Below are 13,661 nucleotides of genomic sequence, written 5' to 3' on the forward strand. Positions count from 1 at the left end.
TAAAAAATTTCTTTCTTAGGTATGGTCTGAATCTGTTTCCTTCTGTTTTAAAACCATTACCCCTTGTCCTTCCGCAACAGGCCTTGCTAAAGAGTTTCTCCCCATCTTTTCTGTAGGCCCCCTTCAGGTCCTGGAAGGCCTCTATAAGGTCTGCCCAGAGCTTTCTCATCTCCAGGCTGAACAGTCCAAGCTCTCTCAGCCTGTCCTCATAGAATCATAGAATCATAGAATGGTTAGGGTTGGAAGGGACCTCTAAAGGTCATCTAGTCCAACTCCCCTGCAAGGAGCAGGGACATCCCTGACTAGATAAGGTTGCTCAGAGCCTCATCCAGACTGGCCTTGAACGTTTCCAGGGATGGGGCCTCCACCACCTTTCTGGGCAACCTGTTCCAGTGTTCTATAACTCGCATCGTAAAAATTTTTTTCCCAATTTCCAATCTAAATCTACCCCCCTCTATTTTAAAACCATTACCCCTCGTCCTATTTCAACAGGCCCTACTAAACAGCCTCTCCCCATCTTTCTTGTAGGCCCCCTTGAGGTACTGGAAGACCGCTATCAGGTCTCCCTGGAGCCTCCTCTTCTCCAGGCTGAACAGCCCCAGCTCTCTCAGCCTGTCCTCATAAGAGAGGTGCTCCAGCCCTTTTATCATCTTTGTGTCCCTCCTCTGGACCTTCTCGAACTGGTCCATGTCCTTCTTGTGTTGGGGGCTCCAGAACTGGACACAGTACTCCAGGTGGGGTCTCACCAGGGCAGAGTAGAGGGGGAGAATCACCTCCCTCGACCTGCTGGCCACTCTCCTCTTGATGCAGCCCAGGATGCAGTTGGCCTTCTGGGCCGCAAGGGCGCATTGCCTGCTCATGTTAAGCTTCTCATCCACCAGCACTCCCAAGTCCTTCTCCTCAGGGCTGCTCTCAACCCATTCCCCGCCCAGCCTCTATTTGTGCCTGGGATTGCCATGACCCAGGTGCAGGACCTTGCATTTGGCCTGGTTGAACTTCATGAGGTTGGCACGGGCCCACCTCTCCAGCCTGTCAAGGTCCCTCTGGATGGCATCCCTCCCTTCCAGCGTGTCGACGGCACCACACAATTTGGTGTCATCGTCGAACTTGCTGAGGGTGGACTCTATCCCACTGTCCATGTTGCAGAAAAAGATGTTGAACAGAGCCGGGCCCAGCACGGACCCCCGAGGGATGCCACTCGTGACCGGTCTCCACATGGACACTGAGCCGTTGACCACCACTCTCTGAGTGTGGCCATCCAGCCAACTCCTTATCCACCGAGTGGTCCGTCCATCAAACCCATGTCTCTCTAGTTTAGAGAGAAGGATGTCATGCGGGACAGTGTCAAAAGCTTTGCACAAGTCCAGGTAGATGATGTCAGTTGCTCGTCCCTTGTCCACCGATGCCGTCACCCCGTCATAGAAGGCCACCAAATTGGTCAGGCACGATCTGCCCTTGGTGAAGCCATGTTGGCTGTCACCAACCACCTCCTTGCTCTCCATGTGCCTTAGCATGGTTTCCAGGAGAATCTGCTCCATGACCTTGCCAGGCACAGAGGTGAGGCTGACCGGCCTGTAGTTACCCGGGTCTTCCTTATTCCTCTTTTTTAAAAATGGGGGTTATGTTCCCTCTCTTCCAGTCATCGGGGACCTCACCAGACCGCCACGACTTATGAAATACGATAGCCAGTGGCTTGGCAACTTCATCCGCCAGTTCCCTCAGGACCCGTGGATGGATCTCATCAGGTCCCATGGACTTGTGCACCTTTAGGTTCCTCAGATGATCCCGAACCTGTTCTTCGAGTACAGTGGGCAGTTCTTCATCCTCGCAGTCCCTGCTTGCACCTTCTACAGCTTGGGTGGTGGGACAAGAGCTCTTGTTGATGAAGACTGAGGCAAAAAAGTCATTGAGAACCTCAGCCTTTTCCATGTCCTGGGTAACCAGGACACCAGTTCCCTTCCGGAGGGGGCCTACATTTTCCCTGGACTTTCTTTTGTCCCCTATGTACCTATAAAAGCTCTTCTTGTTGCATTTTATGTCCCTGGCCAGACTCAGTTCTGCCAGGGCTTTGGCCTTCCTTACCTTATCCCTGGCCACTCGCGCAGCCTCTTTGTAGTCCTCCCAGGCTACCTGTCTCCACTTCCACCCTCTATAGTCTTCCTTTTTTACTTTCAGTTGGTCCAGGAGCTCCTTGCTCATCCACGCCGGCTTCCTGGCCTTTTTGCCCGACTTGTTTTTCATCGGGATGCACCTCTGCTGAGCTTGGAGGAGGTGCTCCTTGAATGTGGACCAACTTTCCTGGGCCCCTCTTCCCTCCAGGGCCGCCTCCCATGGCACTTGGCCCATCGGGTCCCTGAAGAGGCCGAAGTCCGCCTTCCTGAAGTCTAGGGCAGAGAGCTTGCCATGTAGTTTCCTTGCTGCCCCGTGGATCTTGAATTCCACCATGTCATGGTCGCTGCAGCCAAGGCTGTCCTTTAGTTTCACATCCCCCACCAGTCCCTCCCTGTTGGTGAGCACAAGGTCGAGCATGGCACCCCTCCTTGTCAGCTCCTCTATCGCCTGCAGGAGGAAGTTATTGTCCACGCATTCCAGGAACCTCCTGGACTGCCTGTGCCCTGCCGTGTTGTCTCTCCAACAGATGTCAGGGTGGTTGAAGTCCCCCATGAGGGCCAGGGCTTGTGACCGTGAGGCTGCTCCTATCTGCCTATAGAGCACTTTGTCTGCTCTGTCTTCCTGGCCAGGCGGCCTGTAACAGACCCCCACCGTAACGTCCCCTGTCCGTCCTCATCCTCTAATCTTGACCCATAAGCTCTCTGTCAGCTCCTCCTCCATCCCCAGGTGGAGCTCCACACACTCCAGCCGGTTGCTGACATAGAGAGCGACACCCCCTCCTCGTCTCCCCTTCCTGTCTTTTCTAAAAAGCCTATACCCTTCCACTTTGACGCTCCAGTCATATGTGTCATCCTACCACGTCTCCGTGATGCCAATGAGGTCGTAGCCCTGCTCGTGTGCACACATCTCCAGCTCTTGCTGTTTATTCCCCATGCTGCGTGCATTGGTATAGAGACACTTCAGCTGGGCCCCCAACAAAGCCGAGTTGCTGGCTGAAGCGACAGGGGTGCTGTTGGACCGCAGTTTAGGTTTATTTGCACTTACCTGTGATCCTTCCTCAGCTTCTGGACCCTCGGTGCTGGCACTGGCGCCATACTGACAGCAGTGGGCTGAACTGTGCTCCCCCTCCCCCAGCAACACTAGTTTAAAGCCCTCCGGACAAGCCTGGCAAGTCTTTGTCCAAGCACACTCTTCCCCCTCTTGGTTAGGTGCACGCCATCCGCCCCTAGCAGCCCGGGCTTCTCAAAGCACGCCCCGTGATCTAGATACCCAAAACCCTGGCTGTAGCACCACTCCCTGAGCCACGAGTTAACCTGCCAGATACGTCTGGCCCTTTCAGGTCCCTGCCCTTCGACCGGGAGAATTGATGAGAATACCACCTGTGCTCCAAAGCCTTTGACTGTTGAACCCAGAGCCCTGAAATCCCTTTTAATGTTTCTCAGACTGCTGCCAGCTGTGTTGCTGGCCCCCACATGAAACATAGGACAGGTGCTCCACTGCATCATAAAGATGGAAGCTTGTTAAAGTGTGATTAGCTAAAAACAGTTTTAGATTCTGAAATGTAATATGTCAGGATATGTGAAGAAAGCTCATTCCCTTCAATTATTCTTAGGAGGAGTTATCTCTCATTTTTTATAGCATCTACTTCATACTTCTTTTCAAATTTTATTGCTTCTTGAGGAAGGAAGGAAGGAAGGAAGGAATGAAGGAAGGAAGGAGAAAAAAGAGAAATAAAGGAAAGAAGGAAGGAAGAAAGAAAAAGAAAGAAGAAAGGAAGAAAGAAGAAAAATCAACAAGAACAAGCAAACTGAAGAGAATTTTCTATATAAAATCATCCTTAAGTACAATAATTTCTGGGGAAACATTCTGATCAGACTGCTTATGTCCTCACAACCGAGTACATTGCCCCATGGAGGAAGCTGGTCCAGTGATTTTCCTTTGTGCCATTGTATCGTCTTCTTCCTCTGAAGCCTGTAATAGCTGTTTTGTAGATCCTGCAGCACTGTGCCTGAAAAACACATTTTCTTCCTCTGCTGCAATTTAATCTCAATAATATTGTTTGCAGCCTCGGTGGATGTACACTTTATCTTCTTGTACAGATGATTTTGAGAGCTCCAAATACGTATTTTTGTCTGCTGCAGTGTTTGAATAAAGTTTTACAAGGGCAGATTGACTTTCAGGATAGTACAAGTCAATGAGTTTCCATCTTCATTTATTTGATCCCTGCCATTCCGTGTCTCTTCATTATACTCAGGTCAGCATTTTTATCCCCTGTTTTAGAACTGAAATTCCCTATAATCAGGGGATGCTGAACAAATTCTTCTCTAGTGTAACTCCACAGTAGTCATAGTACTTACACGAGGGATGAATTTGGCTCAGAATATTTGGCATAATGTCACTGAGTTACTATAGCTGCTCTAGGTCTCTTTATTTTCATCATCCTTGGCTGCTCTACTTGGTACTTAAACTTCAGGAGTGGTCAGATTTATTTGGATTCTTTAGAGGAGGATTAAAATAAACTTGACAGAGCCTGAATTATGTCATAGGACATGGCACTCCTTACTCAGATCCCTCTTATGCCTTCACACACAGGCAAAACTTGAGTATTCTGATGGGAGGTAGGATCTGAAGATGTATGACGTCCACTACAACTAAAGGAAAAGAGAAAGAGAGCTGCAAGTGTTAAACCTTGAGAACAAAATTTAAGGCACAGTGTACGCTTTTTTTGCAGCACATTATGAATTACACAATGTTAGTTTCTGTTAAAAATGCCAAAAAAAAAAAGGTTGCAATTTTGATCCTTGCATGATGAAATTCCACTTCACTACAAACTTGCCAATTCCATATAGCAACATAATAATGATTTTGTACTCTCTGTTCCTCTGCATCCAAAAAGATTTGGTTGTGTTCCATTACATTTCTGTGCCTTATGCAAAAGTTATAATTGATGTCTTTTTTCATTGACAACGAAATTCCCATACTGGACAATTATGTCGATTGTATTTGTCCATAACTTTGCAGTGTTGGCAGTACCTGCAGAAGAGTTAGAAAGGAAATCAAATAACTTTTTTTGTGCCATATTTACCTTATTTGGAGGTATTGATTTAGTACTTTCCTTGGTCACATGCAAGGGCCTTGCAGGATATGTTTCCATTTTAATATTGGGACGTATTTATTTCTTGATAGGAGAAAAATACAAGCACATTTTGTTTCCTTTTCCTGTCACATCCTCTGAAGGATGTCACATATCAGGTAACAAATAGATAATATCTAAGTGACATTAAAAATCTTGGAGCTATCTGGCCTTTTCACGAGCTTATGTTTAGGAAAAAACCCAGATTTTTAGGTAGGAAGGAATCCGTCTCCAGGTCAGAGCAGCCATCTTCTCTGCATGATTTGAGAATTTCTCCCAGCACGTCCCTCCTATTACAGGAAAGTCATGTTTTGGAAGTGATTCTACTATCTCTATACCTCTCTCTTATTTAAGAAGCACATTATAACTACAGCTCTTGTTTTGTTGTTTTGTTTTTTTTTCCTCAAGTTTATGAATTTATTGTAGGATAACAGGAATATTGCTCCAGTGCATGCATTTGTTGTACCAGGCTCCAAGGTAGACCACCCTACTAAGTCATTATGCACTTGAGTAGTTTCATTTTAATTTCAGCAGTATTTGTTATTTGCTCTTTATTTTGTATATTGCATACTGTGTCCATAGTGCCTGATGCCTCTGAAATGATATCATACTGGTTACGTGTATGATGTGAGAAGATTTAATCAAACAATTTCCAGTCAGCATGTGTAAATTCTCCCTAGGTATTGAACTGAAGCATATTTAAACATGGCATCTTATAGAAACAATAAAATACAGAATAACTGATTGGCTGATTTGATGAAAAGTGTCCAAGTTCATCAAGCCATTTCTATAACTAGCTTGCATCTGGTTAACTGTCAGGGAAAATAATTTGCTGAACGAACTGTAACATAAAAGCAAAACAAGAGAGTGTGACAAATCATACTGAACACCCTGTAACATTCCCAGATTAACGAGTTTGAGGTTTGTACTGCATGTCTTGGTAGGCCATTACAAGACATCTGCAGAACTAAACTGTCTCTTTGGACACTGAAGATAGTCTGGAGCGTGTAGTGGAGCTGTTTTTGGCTAATTGCTTCCAGGACAAGTCAACAGGGAAAGGGATGAGGAGAGCAGGGACTAGCTAGGACCACCATAGATATCTGGCAGAAAATCTGAGAAGGCACCCAGAGGCTGTATTTCCTGCTGCTGCTCAGCAGTAAATGGCCATGGTTCCTCCTGGGGACCAATGTTCCAGAGAGTAGTTTCCAAAGTGGAAAGCTCTTTAGAAACTAACAATATCATTCTGTGGAGAAAAAGCAAAAATTTCACGGTAGAAAGGTCAGTGTGTGAGACTGTGCATTCTGTCCCATATTCACACACAGGAAGAGCAGTGACCTTGCTGGGCAAACAATGTCTTGATAAAAAATTCAGTCATTTCATAGAAAAAAAAATACAAAAACAAATGTGGTTTAGTATACACGAAGCATATTCTTGCAGAAGATCTAGCCCTAAGAATTAGGTCAGCTTTATATTTTACCTTTTTCATGTAGTAGAGCATGGGAACTTCATTATTTTAGCTGAATTATTAATGTACTTTATATTCCTGCAAAGGAGTTTCATTGTATTTTAATATAAGTTTCATTTAGTTAACAGAAACAGAAACCTCCCTTTCATGGTTATTTTCCTTTCATAGTTGTTTGTAACAGTGACTGAATTCTCCCTTGCTTTTGAAGGCAGCCACTGACATAAAAGAAGTAATTTATTATTTGGGTTTGAGCATGTATGTATGTGAGTCGTTGTGCCTCTCACTGTGGAAACAACATACACAAATACCCTGTAAGTAGCAAACAATGGTCATTTTAAGACTTACAGTAGACTTTTGGGAAAAAAGATTTAATTTTGTAACTCAAGGACTTCTAAAATGGCAAACAATTATCCACTTTAAAGTACAGATGGATAATATAGCAATGTGATTTAAAAATTGATCTTAGCTCCACTCAGCTGAGCATAAAGGAAAATATATGACCTGCTGAGGAGACATAATGAGCCTGCAGCATATAGTATATCACTGCAAAAAGTTAGAAAAGGCTTTGAAAGACCTTGCTACTAAGAATGGAGTTTTCCATCTGATGTAAATTTCTAGCTAAACTTCTATTGTACCTTGAAAAACTTAAATTGTAGTAAGTTATCACCTCGTATGAACAGTGCAGGTTCAATATCCTGAAAATTCTATTCTATCTCTGTTCTGAGCAGCACCTGTGAAAGCAAGTAACCGTCCCTGATTCAGCTGGAGAAGCTGGAGACCTTTCTCTTAATATCACAGGCTTCTGTGGGGTTATTTCAGACTAGTAGAGCTTCAGGCTACTGTCTCTGTTAGAACTAATCCACTATCTATTTTTACCTTCTTCAAGCAAACTATAAAGAGCTGGATTTACAGAATAGCTTAGCAGTTTGCAATTCCCAGCAAAGCAACTAAAATAGGGGGTAGATTTTCTGGACTCCCCTCCTTGATAGAGCTAAGGATTCCAAAGTGCTGCTGAACTGCTGCCACGAAGTTTGGCCAAAAGGAACTAATGTGCACTTGAGCTTGGAAATGTAAAAGTGCAAATGTGTTCTTATGCAGATAAAAATGGGAAAGAATTAGGCAAAATTTCAGCATAAGAAATTAAATCTAAAGTACTTTGCATGTCATTTGCTACCAGCTCTGAGAGCATACACAGTCAGTTTCTGTGTGCTGTCTGATGCATGGTTATTTGTTAAAATACGACACCTTGCAGTGTGTCTCATATGCTGCAATTCAGTTTCTCCACAGCTATTGGAGGCTGGTGGGCACTTCTAAAAAGGTGATAGAAGAGCACCTCATTGCTGAGTACATTGCAGCTGGCATCAGTTCCAACAGCAACAACAACAAAGTGGGCTGGGTACATCCCTGGCAGGCACACCGAAGATGCTCAGGGGATCCTTACCTCACATCAGGAGGCAAAATTTCATCTTCAATGCAGCTATGTTTGGTCTCTATCAGGTAATGGGCATGAAGCAATTTTTACATGTGTTACACTGCCTGATATTACTTTCACTGTAAAAATTGATAATACAATAGAATGTAATGCAAATTACTAATAAAAGGTTAAAAAATTACAAATTTGATATAATATACTTTCCTACTCAACTACACTATCTGTCCCACGGTCTGTCACCAATTATATGAAAGTGCAAAATGTTAAACAGTATTTTTAGTAATCAAAGGATAAAACTGGGGAAAAAATTACTGTTCAGACCTCTGACGGAATTTGTCTAATCCGTGTGATCTGATCCAGCATGAGTTTTTTCATTGCACGCTTTACCTTGTTTTAAAAAAGGTAAGAGGCCATCTTTTTTCTCCTCAAGGAAATTGTGCCATTTGCTCTTTAAATCTCTCATTCTTTGGTGACTTTGAAGGGAAAAGTCTTGCAAGGTATAGCTAGCAAAGATTGTCTATGAAAGGACAGTTAACGTGTAAAGGTAACATGGTAGAAGAGTTGGGTTGTCCCTGGCACTTCCAGGAAAATCACTATTACACATTTTCTTTCTCTTTCTCCATAGTTCTTTGCCAGAGTTGAAATGGAGGGAATCTTCTTCTGCACTGTCACTACTGCAAGAAAGAAATTTGTGAAGAAGTACATGTTTAATCAGATGAATGACCATGAATCCGGCCAGAGCTCGTACATTGCAGCAGAAAACCTACAAAAGAAACCTGCCTTGTTTCCGAAGATCAAACACTGTTCCTATTTGACATTAAGTAACTATGAACTATTAGCTATCAACTGTGAATGAGCGTCAACAGTATGCCGTATGAGGTGTGATTTTTCTGTAATTTTGATGTGGCTCCGTAAGTGTAACTGAAAGAAGACTTTGGCGCCATGTCATCACTTTGGCCTGTTAAAACAAGTTTATTAATTAAATCACTGGTACTTTGCAGCTTAACCTGTCAGGCTAAGGGCTCCAGACCTTTCTCTGAAATGGAATAACAGGAAATGGGTTAAAAGTGGTTTAAAATGATGGTCTCTCTTCCTTGAGAATGGCTGTTTGACTTCAGATCCCTGCAAACAGTACTGCTGTCCTCCATATTCAAGACCTGCTCACTTTTTTTTTTTTTTTTGGTATGTACATATCCCATAATATTGTCCTGCTAGTAATTCTTAGCATGCTTGCCATTTAAATTTTTCACTGTTCAGTAAGGGATGGGGTGGGAGTGGGGGGCATCTGGACACATCTTAACCATTTTTAAACAGAAGAGAAAATAAATTCCTTTTCCCTTCCCTTCCTTCAGCACTAAAAAGTTTCTCCTCCACACTAACGTGGACAAGGTGAGTCTTTTCTTCACTTCAAATAGTTAAATAAACAACAAAAAGAAAAAAACAGTGATCCTGTTTATGATCTCATTATCACTACTTTTAAACTGAACAAATCTTCTGAACTCAGTGGAATTAAACTGGTTTTGAACAAGAGTGGTAGAAAATTCTACTCTCATTAGAATTCTTTTTACATAGGTCAGAGTGACTTACAGCTGTCTGAAAACTGATTAAGAAAAATGGTTGACTTAAAAGGTGTGATTTTAAAAGACTTTTAGAGGCACTTATGGAAAGCTGTACATAATTTAGTGGGGATGGCACCAGAACAGTTATGCGGAAATTACTTTTTGAATTTATAAAACTAAATAGTCTACATAATCTCATCTGTATGATTTTAAAATATCTTGTTGTTAGCACAGCAATCTTTTGTCTTTTTCAGGTGTGTTGATTTTCTAAAAATACATATGATGTATTGCATTGCCTTTCTGTTAACTTTTCTAGGATTTATATGTAGGAAGTTTTGAATGTGCCCGTTCAAAAGCCTGTAAATTAATTTCTACTCGTTTTGCTCACTATTTACTTTCCCCATTTGATTAATTCTCTTTGCGAATAATTCAAAGCCCTTCTTTTGACAGACTTGTCAAAGTAGCCTGAAGAAGAGCACTTGGTAGAGCTTGTAAGGGCCAGTGTCCACGTGGGTAGCTGTACTGGTGCTGTACTATGTATTCTAGAGGCTGAATGTATAGCATGGGTTAGTGAGAATAACCTGTCAGTATAATGGGGCCACAGGGAATTTTCCGTGCTTTGAGATTTCCAAGTAATGAATTCTGAAAGACATACACAGCTTAGCTTAATCTCAGTGTTTGTGCTGACCCGTGGATGTGGTCCCTGTCTGGAAGGCACAGCTGTGGTACCCTTGTCTTGCTCAGTGCCATGTGGCATCCTTGCTTCATGCAACTGAATGTGAATTTTGCTGTGAACTTTGCTGTTAATGGCTTCAAGCTGAAGGTTTTTCTGATGCTAAGAAGCTAATTCAAATCCCGATGATTGTACCCATACAAGAAATCTCATTGACATCGCAGTAAAAATGGAGTGAAAAAAGATTCCATTGCACAGCTGTGTTGCTGCTGCTCTCATTCCCTTCGTTATATATTTGCTATATTGTTATTTCAACCTCGTTATTTTCCGTTTTTTGCAATGTATCTTTCACACAAGTGTATCCACGGGCATGCTTGCCACTCCTCTCCAGCAACTGAATACAGCAGAGCTGCACCATTTTTACCTGTGAAGCATCTGACCCTGCTTTTTCAATTGCTCATTCATTGAGTTCTGTGAAAGCCACTTCAGTGATTAACATTTCAGGAAAGGAAAACAGGAGGGTTTTTCAGGTACCTCACTGATCTGTTCAGATGGAAAGGAAATACGGAAATGATCTACACACCCATATGGTGCATCGTCCGTATGTGTACTCATGACATGAGGAAGGCAGTATGAATGCTGTCTCATCCTCTGAGCACACAGCTGCTGCATTCAGAGGCATTTCACAGGTGGTGAGGCTTTTTTCAGGTTTTAGTTCCTACTGGGGGTGTCAAACTGCTTCTGATTTAGGTTTTCTTTGTTGGTTTTTTTTTCCTTTTAACAGGAACTAGAACCTGAAAGAACCTGAAAACATCCTTTGAAATACTGCGAGTATGGCAGCTGTGCGTTAGAGCTGGGAGGGAGGAAGAAGGAACTGGAGATTACAGAAGGAGTATTTTTATGTTACAGAAAATCGGCAAAATTTTACATATTTTCTTGTTAGAAAAATTTTCAAGCCTTTTAAAACTTTCAAGCTATTTTTCCTCTGTAGGCTCAAGGACAAGTAAAGAGGAAAAAAAAATCCCAAACAACTGATTTCTTACACTTAAACAAGAATATCAGAACAGCTGTCCTGAGTCAGACCAATGATCTTCCAGGGCCTGGACCCTGTCTCTTGCAGAAGCCAGTGGTGCATGTCTAGAGAAGAGTCTAAGAGAAGGGCAAGCAGGATGTGCTCCTGTCGCGTGGTCCCTGCCTCCACTGAGCTCAGTCTTAGTGACCTCTTGATGTTGAGATGGTACACACCCATAGTCTTTGATAGTCTTTTTCCCAACAAACTAGCACAATTAATTTTGAATGCAAATAAACTGTTATCATCTATGACCTACTCCGGCGAAGAGTTTCACAGCTTCCTTGTCTTTATTTTGAACCCAATGTTTACCTTCTTCACTGTATTCAAATGTGTCATTGACATAAAAGATGTACAGCTTACGTGGTGAAACTGTTGTAGTTGTGACATACCAATATTTGACAGGTGAAATAGTTGTCCTGCTCTGTTATATGCACTGTTAAAATTTTAAATTTAAAATACAGACTTCTGTATTGTGGTAGCTGTGATCTAATTCAGGAACCTTGGCATGCGACTGACAAGGAAAACAAGTATATTTGTTTTCACTGTAAAGGTCAGTCTTGGTAAAATGTTACTACACAAGAAAATACTTTTCTTCTTTACCTATACCATGAAACAATCCACAATGTTAGCTACTTAAAGGCTAGGGAAGCATGCTTGGACACTCAATTACAGCTGAATTGATGTCCATCAGGAGCTCTAAACTGGGAGCTCTAATTTAGCAGCATCACAGTAGACAGCCAAAAAGTTTAAGGCAAATAAACCCAACTTTACCTTACTATTTAATTTGTATTGCAACGAATCTGGAAAATAACAATATTTTGTCAGTGCTTAGGAAGAAGGGGATGTTAACCAGAAACCTACTCCTCTGTGACTCCATGTTGTTTTTTTTTTCCTGTGGATTCCTTGTCTTAAGGAACACAGAGGGCAAAATACTGATCCCACCTAAAAGAACAAGCAAAGGTAATTTCCCCATTAATGCTGGAAAAAAGCAACTTTTCCTTCCATCGACCACTGATTGCACTTTTGAGAACAAAGTGGCATTTTAAAGGCATTTACATGAATTAGTTGCCAACTTCCCACTGACAGAGAGCTTAGAAACTATAGTACTTCAAAGTCTTCTGAAAATTTCACCCTCAGTAGCGAAGCAGTGCTGAGAAGACATCAATAAAACAACCAACAAAACCAGTCAGAACTAGGTTTTGAGCTTAGTCCACGACTATAATGCATAACACACTTCCAAAATAGTGACATACAGCTAGTGTAATACTAAACAAAGATGATAAATTTATGTGACATTTCTTCAATAGGTAGCTATTTCAATCAACAGCTGTGGAGATTTTGACATTTGGGGTAGTTTTTGTGTGGGAAGAAAACTTCCTTTTCAGGGACAGCTCACTTCAGGGAAGGAGAGAGATGCGTGCCAAAAGACCAAATACTCACCCTCCTTCCCCCCACTCTGGTCCAAAAAAACCCAACCAACCAACCAACCAAACAAACAAAAAAAAAAAACCCAACAATGCCCCCAGCAGGAATAGAAGCAGTAGTGAGCAAGCTGGACTCTGACCAACTTTGGTGACACCAGAACCCATGGACTCCTGCAACAGAGCAAATGCCAATCAATAACAATGATCAACATTAATGTCCTCTATCCAAAGCTTTCATTGAAACTCAAGGAACTGTTGGATGTCCTCATTTCACTGACAACCAACTTATAGCAGGTAGATTGTTTTCAATATTCAGTTATTTTGATTAACAGCTGCTTAATATTTGATCATTTTTGTCAACTCTTGAGGCTCTACTCTGGTTTTGTTTCGGTTTACATATTGGAATTTCATTAAACTCAGTAGATACAGAGATATGTAAATCAGAAGCAAGTTCAATATTTCTTTTGTCATAGATGCATGCACTCTCAGTGAAGCATGCATGCTCTTCTTCTCCAACATATACATACTCATTTCATACAGTATACATAGTATTGGGACACTACCACTTACAATTTCTTTGTTGCATCCTTCAACTTATTTTTAACACACTATTCACTGTTGTTAGAAGACTATATAACTACACCATAATAATATAATAAGGCAGTGAGTAACAATTGTCTTCAACAGTTGCCAGTGGTTCAGAAAATATAACTTTACAGTACTAGCACCCAAACTCCAGATGTAACCTGTCAAAGAGTTGACTCAATGGGCCAGTACTCTTCTCCAAGCTA

Source organism: Chlamydotis macqueenii, chromosome Z (assembly GCF_036417535.1).
Source record: "Chlamydotis macqueenii isolate bChlMac1 chromosome Z, bChlMac1.mat, whole genome shotgun sequence".
NCBI lineage: Eukaryota > Metazoa > Chordata > Aves > Otidiformes > Otididae > Chlamydotis > Chlamydotis macqueenii.